Source organism: Protopterus annectens, chromosome 3.part0 (assembly GCF_019279795.1).
Source record: "Protopterus annectens isolate FY-2018-M chromosome 3.part0, PAN1.0, whole genome shotgun sequence".
Lineage (NCBI taxonomy): Eukaryota > Metazoa > Chordata > Ceratodontiformes > Protopteridae > Protopterus > Protopterus annectens.
The window spans coordinates 1,115,149,373-1,115,164,192 of NC_056731.1; positions in this window are offsets into that span (position 1 = coordinate 1,115,149,373).

Genomic DNA, 14,820 nt, shown 5'->3' on the forward strand with positions numbered 1-14,820 from the left:
AGTCTGTGAGTGTCTGTGCATCACGAATGGCTATTATGAATGCCAGTGTGTGTGTGTGTGTGTGTGTGTGTGTGTGTGTGTGTGTGTGTGTGTGTGTGTGTGTGTGTGTGTATATGTTCAGTGCCTGAGTGTAGCCCTCTTAGAAAGTCTTCAACTGTATGGTTGTTCCAACTCCATTGTAAAGAAATTCATAGTTAATGAAAGTTCCTGGTTACAGAGTTGTTACCCTTTGGGAACATGGATATCAGTGGATCAGCAAATGGTACTGTAAAACAGCTAGGCTTATCAGTGCATCATGTACTATGAATGCAGGCCATATTGTTTTGCTGGAGCACTATTTATATATTTTTTCTAACAGCTGTCCAGATGCTTCCTTACATGATTATGTAGCACTTTTTTCCTCTGTTCAACATAAAAGCAATTGTAATTCTCTTTCACTAAATTAACAACATGAGTAGTCCTGCAATCTGCTCTACCCCTAAAACATATTTATTACCATTCTCAGGATATAAAAAACTATTATTTTTATTAACACAATTACAAGATGTACCATTCCCACATTCAAGCATACACTTTTGATCACCAATACTCCTTTCAACTATTCTCTTCTTATTTAAACAACCTTGTAGATTTGGGTCTCTGTTATATGTAAATAAATGTTTATCAGCTAACACCTATATTATTTTCTGTAACATCCCAAATTCTGTTTAAAATATATTTTTACTTCCTTGCTGACAGTGATATATATATATATATATATATATATATATATATATATACACACACACACACACACACACACACACACACACACACACACACACACACACACACACACACACACACACACACATATATATATATATATATATATATATATATATATATATATATATATATATATATATATATATACACACACACACACACACACACACATATATATATATATATATATATATATATATATATATATATATATATATATATATATATATATATATATATATATATATATCACAAGCATATGCAGAAGCTTAGTTTTCTTTGGAATTTCTCTCTCTTAAAGGCACAGTTCACTTTTTAACATTCAAATGTGGCTCTACAACCTTCAATCTAACATAATTTTTATCTTATGCAGTTGGTCATGTAACAAAATTTCCAGATAATCTCATTAAATGAGTCTGTTTCATTCTTTATCCATCTGTTCACTTGCTAATCTTTCCATAGTAGTATTCCTAAAACAGGGTTGTTGATATATTATTTTTCTTACACAAAATGGATAACAACCTAAGTTCAAAAATGTTTTGTAGGCTTCTACTAACTCCCTACATAATGTACTATGCACTTTATCATCACCTTTACACAAATCTAGATCCAAAAAGGTTAACCACCCTTTTTCATATTTGTAGCTATTAATAAGTGGTTCATAACATTTCTTAAGATATCAATAATACTTTCTATTGAATAATAATCAGTATTAAAGATAACCAATCCTTCATGTCTAAAGCTCCAAAAAATTTTAAAACACCTGTTGTTACCTACTATCTGAAACCAAAAAGCACAACTCCTTAAAATGTAGATAACTACAGGCTTAAACTGATGCAATAGATTCAGATCAAGGGCATAACACCACAAATAACTGCAAAACAGGATCTGCAGAGGTAAACCAGATGATGATGGTTACCATTACGCATCTTGGGTCTCCCCTGAAAAGAGGCCACCAGATCCAATCAACAAATAATGAATGAATAAATAAATAAATAAATACATTTTCTTTCAATTTCAAATATGCTATGTTATAATATAAATTTGCATAATGTAATGCATAGACCAATGAATTCTTGATAAAATTTGACTATATATGTTGTTGTATGTGTTACATATGTTTTTTGGTCAACTTAAGGGGTACCTCTGCAGCATCAGTATATCTGGTGTGGCATTAAAGTACTACAAGTATAGCCGACTTTGGGCACCAGCAAACCCTGCAGTCACTAGGGGCCCCAAGTTTCTCGGGGGCCCACAATCACAGCAAGTTACGTTATCCTGATATTTTGTAACGTGTCTGTCAAACCAACAAAAGCTAGTGCAGCAATCTCATATACTTAAGAAACCAGGTGGATAATAGCTCTTATGTGTGTCTCCTTTAAAATTCAAAGATATCTCTGGTTATAGTGACAGTGTTTTATCAGGCAACAGGATTCACAATTCCATTAACTATTTTACCACTGATGTAGTGTCACAAACCCTGCTAGTGGACATTATCTATACTAAAACTAACAACATAGCTAGCATTAGGTACCTGCGGGGTCCTTTAATCATCCTTGACTGTGTGGGGGCCCCACAAATGCTGCTGCTGCTGGCTGGGGAAAAATAAGGATTAAAAACATTTATTAATTTCAAAATGATGGTCCTTAACCTGAGCATGGCTGTGATATGACCCTTATAAGATAAAGGTGATAATGGACACGAGCAAGATAAGCACCAGAGAGATCAATAGCCCAGAGTGACTGATCTCAGTGCGTTCCTTCCTCAGGGATGGTTTTCTCTTTCATGGAGTTTTATAAGTACTGGCAGGACATCCGATAGTATAACTCTCAACTTCTTTGTTGAAGAATTCATCTCAGTGCCAAAAATAATAGCAGAATAAAGTCTCAAAATCAAGACCACACATTAAATATTACTCTAATTCATATAGAAAGTTAATAGAATAACAGCTATTGCATCAACATGCATTTTTTGGACAATAAATGTAAAACTGATGTCTGGATTTATTGACTGTAATTCTGAATGATTTACCAGCAAATCAAAGTTTTTACAAAGGACAAAGCAAAATTATAAGCAAAATCAGGGAAGGTCTGTGAAATCAGGGAAATTGACATATATGCATTACTCCTTGAAGAGGTAAATAAAAGTGATTTACCCCTGATACTGTCTGATGACTGCTAAACAGTAGGCACTGATATGGTGTGGCAGTATCAGTGTTGCACAATGTTTTGCTATTTGCTGAAATAAGTACAAAACTAATATTGCTATGTCTTATACTTGTGAGTGTCTTTGCAAAAAATATCACTGATTTTTATCTGTGCACACACCCAGTAATGCTAGGACATGTATGCTATTCTTCTGGGTATCAGTAAAAAATACAGCTAACAAGTAATTATATTTCAAAGTAAGGTCTAAAATATACCATAAAACATTCAGACATTTAGATCTTCTAGGATTTTGGTGGCCCATACTTTCTAGACTGTAAAAATTGATATGGGATGTGGCTGTCTTAATCATCCTTGATTGTGTGTGTGTGTGTGTGGGGGGGGGGGGGGCGGCACAAAAGCTGTTGCTGGTGAGGAAAAAATTAGGAGAAAAGATGTATTAATTTTCTGATTATGCTCTTTAACCTGAATAGGGCTGTGATATGACCCTGTTAGGATAAAGCTGATAATGGCCACTACTGCTCTCAACTACACCCATTCTAAAACCAGCCCTGCTTAGATGTGTGTGTACAGAAAACTACTGTAGCTTATGTGTGTGTATTGTGGGTGGGGATTGTGTAGTTATTATTTCTTTAATTTTCATCACAGTCAAACCTTGGAGGAGATCAGTATAGCTTATGTTTGGCTTAAGGATAGTGTGGTTAATGTTTGTTTTACTTTTCTGACAGACCTCACAGGTGTACAAAAAAGGTTACTACAATTTCTGTAGGGGCAGTGTACTGTATAGGAGCAATGAAGTAGAAAGCATTCCTGTAATCATTATTTTTTTCACTTTCCTCACAATCATACTTCAGGCACGTATACTGGTGGCTGCCTTTGGGGGCTATAGGTGAGGAGTGAGGAGGCATGCTATGCATATGTATGTCAGCAGTCACTTGAAATACATGACTGTGGCAATTTGTACATTTGCTTTCATCCCAATCTAGCACCAGTGGAATACATAGGCAGTCACTGTCTATTTTGGGGGAGGTTAGGGAGGCAGGCAGTATTCTGGGATAGACCTGTGTATCCTCACAATTGGCTTGTTAGTTTATTATGAGCTACTATTTTGTCAGCTTTGAACATTTAGTCTTGGGCACAACTTAATACCTTCCTTGAAAGACAATAAAAATAAGACTGGAATCCTTTTCTTACTCATGATTTTAGTTTAGGCTACCATTTGATTAAAAGGTTGGGGAAATGCTTTAAAGTGCATCCCAGAGCATCTATAACCCTATGGCTTCTTGGACCCTGTCTTTTTTTGCGTTATTTCCTAAATGATTACTACTGTGCTATGTTGGATAGGAAAGGTGTGTTGAAAGGATGCCAGGAAAACTAAAGCTGAACAGAAACACTGAATTTCTATCTTTGATCATCATTTTTGTTTATGCCATCACTAGATAAAAAGGTTCTGTAAAAAGGAAAAACAAAACTTAACAATGCACTTCTGAGCATATAGAAAATGATGGTGTTTTGAAAAAGCTGAAGAATAAGACAAAATGTGTGAAAAGAAAAAAAAAAAAAAGTAATGTGCATTGTATGGGGAGAAACAGAGAGGAGGACTAGAGGGTATGTGTGTGGCGTTTATATCACATTACCGAAAGATGAAAATAGCGAACGCTATTTCATCGAACCTAAAATATCTAAACCTCATAATATCGAACATTCAGAACAGCGAATTTTTTCCTTGGGAAAAAAAATCGCTATTCCGAAACACATACACACAACACAAGCACACCTAAAAAACATCAATACACACACATACACTTATAATCTTACAACTAATCCTACACTAAACTATACATACACTACTATCTATCCACTTACCTTAACCCAAACCCTAACCCTAAGGTCCATCACTATCGCACACTCACCTAACCCACACCCTAACCCTAACTCACTTAACCCGCCCCTAACTCTAATTCACCTAACCCGTGCCCTAACCCTAACTCACCTAACCTGCACTCTAATCCTAACAACCACACAATCGCACACTTACCTGAACCCGTCGAGTACATTTCCACCACAGTGCTGAAAATAGCGAAGCCACAGAACCGGCCAACGGAATTCTTTCCTTAAGAAATAATTTGCTGTTCTGCTGCTTCACTATTTTTAGCATTCACTCAAAATGGGTTGATATTAGAACATTCGAAGTTTTACAACTTCAATGTTCTGATATAGGCCCTGTGTGGGGGAGGATCTGAAAGAGTAGGGCCAGGATACCATTTCACCCAAGTCCATACAGTTACATAGAGTTGTTGTGATGTATCATTGTTCAACTAAATGCCAACAACTGTGAATGTCCTTTTGTGAGATGGGACAACATAGTGTGGTACATTGACCTGTTGTAATGCAAAAGCATTGTAACCACAGGTCAGACTATGTGTACTACATCTAAAAGCTTGTAGCATGAAGTAAAAGGTTGCTTATGAGGGGTGGCAGTGACAGGGTGATACTTACACTGGAAGTGCCTAGGGGGCCCCCAACATGAAATTTGCTGGGGGCCCCCAAAATGCTAACACCAGCCCTGCCTACATGCATGCCTCTCAACTGTCCAGATTTTTGCCTCATATTTTTGGTTTATCCCTCATGAAACTCGGGGTTGTCTGGCAAATCATTGAGGATTGAAGTCACTAAATAATGACAGACATTTGTGTTTTAGACTTCATCTCCTTTAGAAAATGCATGCTAATGCAAAGCAAGTTATTCTGGCAACCATCTAAGTTTATAAGAATAATTTTTAAAATCTGTCCCCATACTTTAGCCTTTGCCCCTCCATTATTTTGTGCTTCATCCAGAATTCTTGTGCTAAGAGGTTGTGTGGCATGACAGCCAGGTATTTGCAGAGTTTGCTATGGTATGGAAACTGCCAGCAGCAGGGAGCTATCCCATCGGGGCCTACCATACCAGTTGGAAAAGCAGATGTGGAACAGGTAGCAGTGGAACTCCATGTGGGAAAAAGGCAACAGGAATTTAATTTAGCACTGGCAAAATGTGACATGTGGTTCACAACTATGGGACATGACACAAACAATATAGACTAAGATGATACATCCATTATCAAAACCAGTGCAAGGACTGGCTGCAGGGAACAATAATGCTGTAAAACTGTAGGACTGAGATTGTGCAGCCTGGAGATATGTCACAGCGGTGGATCCTAATGAGCGTCAATGGCTGTGAATGCGCATGTCATGGCCAAGTGCTGTGGCCTCTGTGGTCAGAGCTGACAATGATATTGTCTCAGGAATGGCCTGTGTCATCTGAATAAGCTCAACCTATAATCAGGCATCTTACATCTGGATCCTTCCATGTGCATGAAATGCAGGACCTGCAGAGATAGACTAGAAGATGGTTACCCACTTGGCTGCACCAGTGGATGCCATATTAGCCACCAGAGATCTGACTAGCATCATCTGCTCCCTGGCCCTACACTCCCAGTCACACTGCAGGCCATGGATATCATCTCACAGGCCATGCAGGTGTTGCACCTCCACCTGCAGGCAAAGCAGCATGCTCAACATTTACATAATGGTGAGGGCTGCAGCTCTCTCCGGTTGTAATACTTAACCAGCATATATATTGATTAATGCTACTATTGTGCCCAGACCAGAGACAAATCTGGAGGCATAGAGGTACAACAGACCATCATGTCTCTCCCCTGTGGAGTGTACCTCTCAACTGTACAGATTTTCATAGAATGTCCAGATTTTGCCTCATATTGTTGGTCTGTTTCTCATAAAATTGTGTTTTTCTGGCAAATCATTGAGGATTGAATTCAGAAAATAATGACAAGTATTTGAGATTTAGACTTCATACCCTTCAAAAAATTATGCTAATGCAAAATCTGTTATTCTATCAACTTTTTAAGTTTGTAAGAGCAGTATTTAAAAATTGCCCTATTTTTGGGCCTTTGTTCCCCCATTATTTATTGCCTTGTCTAGATTTCTTGCTGTAAGAGGTTGAGAGGTATGGAGCGTACAAAGATGTCAGACGAAGGCCATTTCATAGATCATCTGGGCTGAGGATTCTTGTGTAGATTGGGTGGGGCTCATGATTATAGGATATACTCAAAACACTGGTGAGGCTGAGGTTTCAGCCTATCCCTGCTCAGACTCTTTGTACGTGGTGAATGTGTGTGAGGCCTCCAAATTTAGTGTTCCTGACAGTGCCATATGCACATTGCCATCATTTTCAACCACTGGTGACCTGCAGATATCTGACGTGTGCTGTCCCCATGTACTATACCCTCTACAAGTAGAACCCATGAAAGCATAAAATATATATACCTGTGGCAGTGCTGTAATACATGGAACCTCAGCAGACATACTGTTATATGACAGAATCACACCTCTCAACTATCCACATTTTTACAATGTGTCCAGATTTTTGCCTCATATCTTTGGTCTGTTCCTCATAAATTTTGTCTTTTTCTTGCAAATCATTGATGATTTAAATCACTAAATATTGACAGATATTTGAGTTTTAGACTTCATACCCTTCAGAAAATGCACAAGAATACGAAGTCTATTGTTCTATGAGCTTTCTAAGTGTATAAGCAATACTTAAAAATTGTCCCTCTTTTGTGGGCCTTTGCCTCCCCCACCTCCATTATTTTTGGCTTTGTCCAGAATTTTTGTGCCAAGATGTTGATAGTTATTGACAGAATCTGTGAATATCATATGGATACATATATGTCTCATTCTGCATGGTGTTGCAGTCGCAGACCAGAGGTACCCAGTAGACAGATGGCTAAATATGTCTTGGAGCAAATGCACTGCACTGTACAATATGGAGATGTAAAGCTAATACAGTTCTGGTACATTCTTTCCAGACACGTTTTAGAGTCTTCACCAGCCCGGCTCCCACATACAAGCAATCATCAGGTATGAATGTCCACTCCCAATCCCCATGCAGGAACACCAGGAACTCTTCCACTTCTTTGAAAATTTTTTGTGTTAGTGGTCCACCTTCTGTGGTGGATATGTCCCTGGCAATGTCCCATGCCTTGTTCTTGGCATGCAATATCATATTTGTCACCCTTCACTGACTCTAATGTAAACTCTTTCCCTGGCCAATCACAGGCCAACATTAACACCTAAGTCTCCTGGGTGGTGGACTTTTTGAGTTGTTTCCTCTCCCATGGACCCACAAGAAGTCATATACACCTGTGAATTACTCATGTCGGTTAGTGCGTGTGAGAGTGGCTGTATATGGATGTCCTATCTGAGTGTACACTGCTTACAAATCCTGCAAGGTGCCCATTTACCTATCCTCTGTTGTGCTGTAACATTCGTCTTCCTTCCCTATACTTACTGCAGCTACAGACTTGCTATCACAGCACTTGTTCCTGCATCAGCACAGCATAGCAAATCTCTATAATATAGTCCACACCCTATCTCTCCCTGCAAAATGCATTATTGTACCTCATCCAGTATGCGGGAGCCATTTTGCCTTGTGTGGCATTTCTGTCCAGTGTGTGTGTACAGGATTACAGTATCAGGTGTCTTATCTTCCCTCAGTTTTCATGTTTTGCCTAATTTGATGTCTAATATCCTAATGCAGTAAAATACTGATTTAACGGTTGTTCATATTAGCTTGATTGTACCATTTTTTTATCATGGTAATTCAGGCCTCATGGCACAGCAGTTATATTAATTATGGAATTTATAGCACATGTTTCTGAATCAGTACCATAATGCACCCCTGCTATCAGCATCAATGCCACTATCTTGCTCATTCTTAACTGTCCTAGGATTATGCACTATATACACGCAAATGGCATCTGTGAAGCTCACAGTGCTGTGGGTCTGTGCAACATAACCATTTTGTAGCACCTCACTGCTGCTGCATAATCTGCAGCATGGGCTGTCCAAACATGCATTCTTGTATAAAGAGCTACCATTCTGCTCCATGCATGGACCTGACTGAGTGACATTCTCCTGCTTCAGACACTGAGAACAGCACTGTTCCTACCTGAAGTCTGATGAAGAGCAAGAGTTTTTTGTTATTGGTATTCTTCCACAGGAGCTTTGAGGATCACCTGGTGGGTCACTATGAATGTCCCATTGCACAAGGCCGATGTCTGGCTCAAGCTTGCTAGGATGATGAGTGATGCCACTGGCATCAGCTGTTCTCCTCAGCAGTGCAGGCAGTACAATACCGACCTGCAATGGTGTCACCCTGACCAGCTTAGACAGTCACAAAAAGAAATTATAGAAAAATAGACAGAGCTTTAATGTAAGCATCTGTTTTTTTTTTGTTTATTTGTTTGTTTTTTGCTTTTTTTTCTTGACTTTTCCAGGTCCAGCAATGTACTTGCTTACAACAGCAGAGGAACAGAGGGAAAACATGAACTGCAGGAAAGTAGGATGCTTCTCCCAGTGGTGGGGTATATAATGAGTTATATTTTTTTTCTGTTCCTTTTGCAGGTCTAGTGGTGGTGGTGATAGATGAGTGCAGCGGTCACCTTAGCCTGCACTGATCAATGTCCCAGGATCTGGGACACCAGTGGGCACCAGACTGGTCTTTCAGCAGGGGATGTCAGACATCTTGCTGAAAGCAGCGTGGAGGACTCAGTGATGATTTCTATGACCACTACACAGGAGGGGAGCTGAGGCTTGTCGTATAATAGTGGACTAAGGAGATCCATTGTGGTTATCCGCTATTAGTTGCATAAGCTGGTGATGTCTGAAGAGCACTGGCAGCTGGATGATTGCTTCACAACCATAGTTCATCTATTGGTAGAGCTGATTGAGTCATGCAACCACCAGGCCTAGACCACAAGGATGCCAGAAGCTTGTCTGCACATGACACTAGCCATGAGGATAACTGTTGCCTGTGTGGGTTGACTTCTGGGCTGATGAGGCATCTGCCAGGCACCCTTTCCTATCCCTCTTTCTTGTGTTACCCTACATTGTATGTTACTCCCCATACATTGTTTGTTATTCAGCACTCTCTTTCACCAAATATCCATTCTTAAACCTTTCAACTGTAGAGACTTTCACAAAATGACCAGATTTTTGCCTTATATTTTGTCTGATCCTGATAAAATTTGTGGTTTTCTGATAAATCACACAGGATTGAAGTCATTAAATAATGGCATACATTTCGGTTTCAGATTTCACATCCTTCATAAAATGCATGTTAACACAAACCCTGTTATCCTAACAACTGTCAAAGTTTATAAGAGCAATATTTAAAATCTGTCCCTATTTTTGGGCCTTTGTTCCCCCAATTATTTTAGCCTTTGTCCAGATTTCCTGCCCTCAGAAGTTGAGAGGTATGTCCATTCTCTTCATCAATATGTGCCTATCCATTATCTTCCTCATTTTTGGGTCAGTACCATACCTCTCAACTGTCCCTATTTTTGCAGAATGTCCTGGTTTTTGCCTCATATCTTTGATCTGCTTCTCAGAAAATGTCTGGCTTTCTGGCAAATCACTAAGAATTGAAATAACTAACTAATTACATATATTTCAGTTTCAGATGTGATAGCCTTCAGGAAATGCATTCTAACACAAATATTGTTATTATAGCAACAATCTATTTTTGGGCCTTGCCCCCCCCCCCATTATTTTAGGCATTGCCCAGATTTCTTGTATTAAGAGGTTGAGTGGTATGGTCAGTTCCCGTATGTATTTGTGTCAAGATTTTATATTTTTGTATGTGACACTGCAATCATCCCTCATTCCTCTCACATAACCATTCCTCACTAACTTTTCCAGCTACCCTCTTCTTCCCAAATGAAAAATGGGTGCCTTTAAATGTGCTCTTCCTCGTCCAGTTATTTTTTGTGATTTCTCTTGTGAGCTTTTCCCTGCTTGTTGTTCATCCCTTTTCCCTACCTTCCTGTTTCCTGCCTGCTTATATGATTAAATTGTCTGGCACTTGCCTGTGGTTGCCCTCCTTGGCCTTTCTGCTACCATGCGTGTAGTAATAATAGAGCATTTTGTTGCACACATGAGTGTGCATAGGCCCATGCACTCAAGCATACTTTCTATGATCTCAGTCCCTCCAGCCACTTGTACTTTTATAGAGTAACTCACCCAATGAGCATGCCTAAGGACACTTGTCCATTTAAAATGGCTCCACTAATTTCCTACACACTCTGTTTCACTGACTAATGGTGGTATGCAAGCCCTAATCCATATCTAAGTAGCTAGAGGTCACACTGCACTAACGATCTTTAAAATTTACTGCAGCATAATTGTGAAGTATCTGTCTATGAATCCCATCCTGAGTGTTTTGGTCAATTTTCAGATTAATGGGGCTGCTTGAAGATGGTGAGTTAATATTTTGACAGACTGTTTTCCATGATTTAATGTTCATACTGTTATTCCGCACAGACAGCTACAGTCTTATACTGTTAATCCAACCAAGGGAGAACAAGATGCAGAAATAGTAAAAAAATTAGATCAGATATAGATTAAACTACAGAAGACCATCTCCTGATTGGAGGCTATATTAGTAAGATGTGGACCAGAGCCCACAGCATGAGAATCACTGCTGTTTTCCCTAGATATTGTACCTGCTGCTACATAAAAACTCAGAGATGTAACTGACTCATCTAGCACATGGTACCACTGGCACCTCTCAAATATAAGTTGAGGAGCAAAACAAAAAAAGGATCCTCTCCCCTTCTGGCAGACCAAACTACATCAGTTATTTCTGATCTGTGCCCTTCAACTCTAAGTTGAGGAGCACACAAAAATGGTATGTTCTGATCTGGCCAGTGCTGCTAACCTCAGGAGCAAGTCAGGTCCCATTTCTGTGTTACTCAACTCCTAGATGACAAGTAAAAAAAAAAAAAAAAAAAAAAAAGACTAATCTTTCTACTTTTAAAACTTATACAATGCAAAAAATTCTAAAAAGTTCTAAATCACTTCAGTCCTGCAGTCCTGACCAAAAAATCAATATCAGAGTTCACTTCTGTACCAGCATTCAGAAATGCCTGTAAAGAAATGAATACCAGTACTGCATCTCCTGATTGCTCTCCCTAACACCTTGCACCCAGGGCTGATCTTCCCTTCTCTCCAACTTAGCATCAACTGTGTAAAAACTGCTCAGTGCACACAAAGCAATTTCTAGAAAGGCATCTTCACAGCAGCCTCGAGCACTTGCTCATTCCTTAAAAAAAGGTCATATTTGAAGAGTTTATATCACGTTATCGAAAGATGAAAATAGCAAACGCTATTTCATCAGTCCCAAAACATCTAAACATGAAAATAACGAACATTCAGAACAGCAAATGTTTTCCCATGGAAAAAATTTGCTGCTCTGAAACACATACACACAACACAAGCACACCAAACAAACAGCAACCACACACATACACCTAAATTCCTACATCTTACGCTACACTAAACTAAACATACACTACTATCTACCCACTTACCTTAACCCAAACCCTAACCCTAAGGTCCATCACTTTCACACATTCACCTAACCCACGCCCTAACCCTAACTCACTTAAACCACCCCTAATCCTAAAGTCTGTCACTATCGCACACACGCCTAACCTGCGCCCTAACCCTAACTCACTTAACCCACCCCTAACCCTAACGTACAAACAATCGCACACTTACCTGAACCCAACCCACAACTTTCCACCACAGCGCTAAGAATAGCGAAGCCACAGAAACGGCCAACCGAATTCTTTCCCAAGGAAAGAATTCGCTGTTCAGCAGCTTCGCTATTCTTAGCGTTCGCTGAATAGTGTTCAATATCAGAACATTCAAAGTTTTAATACTTCGATGTTCTGATATAGACCCTATTTGAACAGTTACATCATACATCTAGTCTGGAAGCTCTGAGGGCTAATACACTAAACTGATAATGAGCTGCTTCCTGTAGTCAAGTGTAGAGAGTTTGATTCTTTCCACCTCCCTTTGCTTACTGTGTGAAACTCTTGGACAAGTCACTTATCTGGCCATTGCTGCCAGGTCACTACTGAAAAGGGGCATGTGATTAGTGAGCTTACCTGATTAACAAATAGATTACTTAAAATAAAATAAAACTTTCCTGCTCCTGGACATTGACAAAAAATATGTCTGGCAGTTAGTGGAAAGGATTAAGGCTATGAGCCATTAAGAAGCTGCTTCCTGTGTTGCAAGGTTTGAGTCCCTGCTGTGTAACTTTGAATAAGTCACTTAACCAGACACTGTTCTGGAAGAATTGCTAGATTGGTGTAGGTTCCTCAGTGGTGTCCTTGACTGCATGTCTAGTAAACTTCCACAAATGTAAGCTGTATGACAATGTGAATACCTGCTATCTGCCTGAAAATACAGTAATCTGATCCTAAATGTTTATAGTGAAAAACTGCATAGCATGCTATGGCAGCTGGGTGATATATTTCAACTATAGGACTAGAAAGCCAGTACTACAGGATATCACATTTTACTATGTCCTTAGAGCTCTTTACGGATCACTTTTGAATGTTGCATAACCTTAATTCTGCCAGACTCCTCCTGTTTAATTCTGTAATTTCCTGAGAACTGTACATCTCAATTCTTAATCTAAAGATACAGCAGAAAAACATATTTCATCCACTGCAAAACAGGATACAGCTGTGCCTTATACTGAACAGCAAGGTTTCACTGTGGCTTTTGTGGTAAATCCCGCCTTCTGCCTATTCCTTCTGTCTTTAGTTATACCCTGCTTCTCCACATCTCACTATTTCACTCCCCCAACACACACATGCACGCACTCACATGCATGGAAACACACACACACACACACACACACACACACACACACACACACACACACACACACACACACACACACACACACACACACACACACACACACACACACACACATACCCATTGCTGCTCGATGTAGGACTGCCACTCATGGCTGGCTGCCTTTCTTGTAAAACATGCCATGAAGCTATGAAAAGCACCCTCATCTGGACTGCCCTACCAAACCCTCTGCAGCAGTATATCTTGTGCTGTAGAAGCTTCTATTCCTTCCTAACTTACAGACTGCTCCCAGAGGACATGAACAATCTTAAATAAGTCACTCTCTCTTCTCCACCCCCTCAGTATTTTTACTCCTCTGTACCCTCTTCTCTTTACCTCAGTTCCTGTAAGTTACTTGCATATACAAAGCACACCTTGTGATACTCTTGATTTAAAAAGATCTCCCCTGCATGGAACCCCTACTATTCCTACCATCTAACCAAGCTGGCTACTCTGTTCACTGTCTCCTTCTCCTTACTCAATGCTGTGGATATCTGACAGTGAATTAAAATAAAATAAAATAAAAACTTTCCCTTGACAGCATGCTATGTACTAAAGTTGAAGAAACTTTGACTGAGGCACACATTTTTATGTTGCAGACCGAATTCAATACCCAATACTGTGTACACAATGTAGTGTATACTGCATCTAAAACTGTAAGCCGTACTAGAGGAAGCACACTGGCATGTATCCAGCTAGCTACACGTCCAATTTCGGCTAATGAGTTTATTAACTGATCTATACTTTGCCTGTGTCACTCACAGATTTGTCTTTTTTGCAACCTATCTAAGACAGTAAAAGCTTCTCCGATGTAGAGACTACTGTGGTTTACATATTAACATCTGCCTTCTGTCCACAAATGTGGGCATGCGCACACACACACACACACACACACACACACACACACACACACACACACACACACACACACATACATATAGATATATACATGCATGTGCTTGTACTCACACATGCATAGACAGATGCATGCATGCTCACACACACACACACACACACACACACACACACACACACACACACACACACACACACACACACACATACACACACACACGCACACACACACACACAGATATACACATCCA